The 3164-nt window shown below is 50.5% G+C and overlaps 1 long non-coding RNA gene across 1 annotated transcript; it reads right to left on the bottom strand.

Annotated features, from left to right (window-relative positions):
- Nucleotides 1-419: 419 nt before the first annotated feature.
- On the bottom strand, nucleotides 420-2952 carry LOC122547767. The gene is made up of 2 exons (XR_006311083.1): nucleotides 2725-2952; nucleotides 420-1238 (listed from the first exon to the last, which is right to left on the bottom strand). It is a non-coding gene; the product is annotated as an uncharacterized LOC122547767 (long non-coding RNA).
- Nucleotides 2953-3164: the final 212 nt, after the last annotated feature.

The following is a 3164-nucleotide window of genomic DNA, read 5'->3' as shown; positions in this document are numbered from 1 at the left end:
AGGGAGGGGATGTTTGTGGGTGTGGGGCTGCTTTGTCCCTGGATAGTGTCGAGCTTCTCGAGTGTTGTTGGAGCTGCCCCCATCCAGTGGCAAGTGGGGAGTATTCCCTCACCCTCCTGCCTTGGGTCTTGTTGGTGGAGGGTCAGGAGGGGAGTTACTCGCTGCAGGAATCCCAGCCTCTGACCTGCTCTTGAAGCCGCTGTGTTTATGTGGTGGGTCCAGTTGGGTTTCTGGTCCATGGTAACCCCCAGGATGGTGATAGTGGGGGATTCAGTGATGGGATGTCGAGAGGTAGTGGTTCGAGTGTCTCTTATTGGGGCCAGTAATGGTTGGTGCCAACATTGCTACAATGAGAAGGTCTCACTGTGAAAGTATTTCTTCTGTGAACAAGACCCTCCATTTTGGGAACAAAACGTGTGTGTGAGAGAGCAGTATTTTTAATAGACATTAATATCCTGTATATTTACAATGTACACAATCATGGAACAGATTGCAATATAAAAACAACAGCCACATTAATAAACAAAAGCATTAACTTTTCCAATGGCCTCTTTTTTTAACATCAAAACAAGAGGATAGCAGCAGGAGTAGGTCCCTGAATGGCCTCCTGCTGTGGTCTCGGTTTGGAGTGCGCTGTCCGAGGAGTGTGGGGGAGTTGCGGTTCAGTGTAGGGAGTGGGGTTAGGGTCTGGAGGGGACCGTCCGAGAGTGTGGAGTGGACTGTCTGAGGGGAGGGGGGGGGGTGTGGAGAGGGGACAGGGAGGGGAGCCCTGGGGTTCGGAGCCACAGCACAGGCAGACATCTGTCAGAAACAAAAGCGATAAAACATTGATCAAGTGTATTGCTGATGGGCTCCACTCAGTCCCAGTCCAGGGCAGAGCCTTCCACTCATTTCCCCAGATCCCCCTTCCCAACAAGATGATCAGAGGCGACAGGAATTCGCAATAAATACAGGAGGAGATTCCGATAAATAAAGGGAGGTATTTACAGGTAAACAGAGCGACGTACACCATTAGAACATCACAGAGGGTCAGTTCAGACTGATAAGGAGCAGATACAAGCTCAGCAGGAGAGGGCAGAGAGCACCCATCTCTGTTCTGGCACTCCCATTGCACAGTCGGTCATCACAACACTCAAAGCCTTTCTGCAGTTCCATTCCGAAGATCATCCGCGTGGAATTCAGGTGACAAATCGAGTCAGACAGACATCCTTGGAAATCGATTGTTAAATTGCGACCGGCTGGAGGAGGGACAAACAGATCGAGATAAGTGGAATAGTTACTCACCCTCAGACCCATCAGCTCGTTCACGAACGATGACGAGACAGAATTGCAAACAAATAATCACGGGGGAGCAAGTGCAAATATTTCAGTTCACGCTCATCAGGACACGAACACAAGAAAACCCATTTTAGACAGGGTGCAACAATTTATCCAGCACTGCTGATTGGTTAGTCAATTCATGACACTGCAATTTCCAAAAACACATCACTCTCGGCTCAATGTGGGGGGAGGGAATATGTTCCTCAGGAATGGAACAAAGCTAAATAGTTAAAGAAAGATTCCCGCACTGTCGGAGGGTCAGTGCTGAGGGAGAGCCGCACTGTCGGAGGGTCAGTGCTGAGGGAGCGCCGCACTGTCGGAGGGTCAGTGCTGAGGTAGTGCCACCCTGTCGGAGGGTCAGTGCTGAGGGAGTGCCGCACTGTCGGAGGGTCAGTGCTGAGGGAGTGGGCACTGTCGGAGGGTCAGCTTGGATTGAAATCAGATTTAAATTCAAGATGATTTGCATCGGAGCGATGCGATGTGACCCACTGTGACAATGAAGAAACTGCTCCATTCCTGACCAATGACAGATTTATGGATCTGGGAGCCCTCAAGCTGTCCTCATTCACTCCATGTATGAAACCCACCCCATCCCTGTAACCCCCGCTGGCAGGTGGGACTAGATTGGGTTGGGATATCTGGGTCAGCATGGACGGGTTGGACCAAAGGGACTGTTTCTGTGCTGTACATCTCTATAACTCTAATTATTTCCACACTGTGACTCTGATGAAGGAGCAGCGCTCCGAAATACTAGTGCTTCCAATTAAACCTGTTGGACTATAACCTGGTGTTGTGTGATTTTTAACTTTATAATTGAGTGGTTTCGTCTGCAGGCTCTCGTCAATTCGAGCGAGGGAGCAGCCGCAGGTTTGCTGTAGACCACCAGGTGGCAGGACCGATTAAACCTTGCTGAATGGGGAACGTGTGGTGTCTATTCAAAAGGGGAGATGGGACCCAACAGCCAACAGGGGAAATGACCAGCAGGAAAACACTCACAAAACCACCAGCATTTAACACACAGGGCACAGGAGGACACAACAAGCTGACACAAATCCCTGTTTCACTAAATGCTCTCTGCTCTCTGACACACTCAGACTTCCAAGACAGGAAAGGGCTCAGTTTGGAATTTTTCATATTTCCATGACCCCTCCCAATCTCTGTAACCCCCTCCAGCCCCTACACACCCTCCCTCACTCTGTAACCCCCTCCAGCCCCTACGTCCCTCAGAGATCTCTGTGCTCCTCCAATTCCGACCCCTCCAACGCCCCAGGGCGCTTCACTGTTGCCAGAATTCCCTTCCGAAAGGCCCCTCCCTTGTGAGGAGCCTCAGGGTTACGCAGCCTCGTAAATGGGTGCTAGATAAATGCAGCCGATTGTTGTTGAGAGACAGAAGCGGTGACCTACTGCCCGCGAGGAAATGTTGAAGTCTTCCACACTTGGTCTGTGTCCCCTGACAGCGTATCTGCCCTTTCTTGGTGCACTTAAAATCGTTCAGCATTTCCAAACAACCGACACACGTCTGACTGCTTTCCTGGCTGACTGGAAACAGAGAGAAATAAAAATAAAATTAGATCATTCCAACATCTCCCAAGGACTCTCCTCTCTTTCACATTCCGTCTCTCCCGAAATCTACCAGCTCTTGGTAGCTGTTGTGATTGGAAGTCCCTCTCCTGAGTCTCTAACTACCCTCTCAGGAACTCACTGTTATTTTGCTGTATTTTCATTCACTCCTGGGACATGGGGGTCACTGGCTGAGCCCAGTATTTATCGCCCCATGTCCCTGACAGACCCTCCTTGAGAAGGTGGGGGTGAGCTGCCTCCTTGACCCGCTGCAGTCCATGTGC

Source organism: Chiloscyllium plagiosum, unplaced genomic scaffold, assembly GCF_004010195.1.
Source record: "Chiloscyllium plagiosum isolate BGI_BamShark_2017 unplaced genomic scaffold, ASM401019v2 scaf_7624, whole genome shotgun sequence".
Classification (NCBI taxonomy): domain Eukaryota; kingdom Metazoa; phylum Chordata; class Chondrichthyes; order Orectolobiformes; family Hemiscylliidae; genus Chiloscyllium; species Chiloscyllium plagiosum.
The sequence above is the reverse complement of the archived record's forward strand: the minus strand, read 5'-3'. Positions and strand labels throughout refer to the sequence as shown.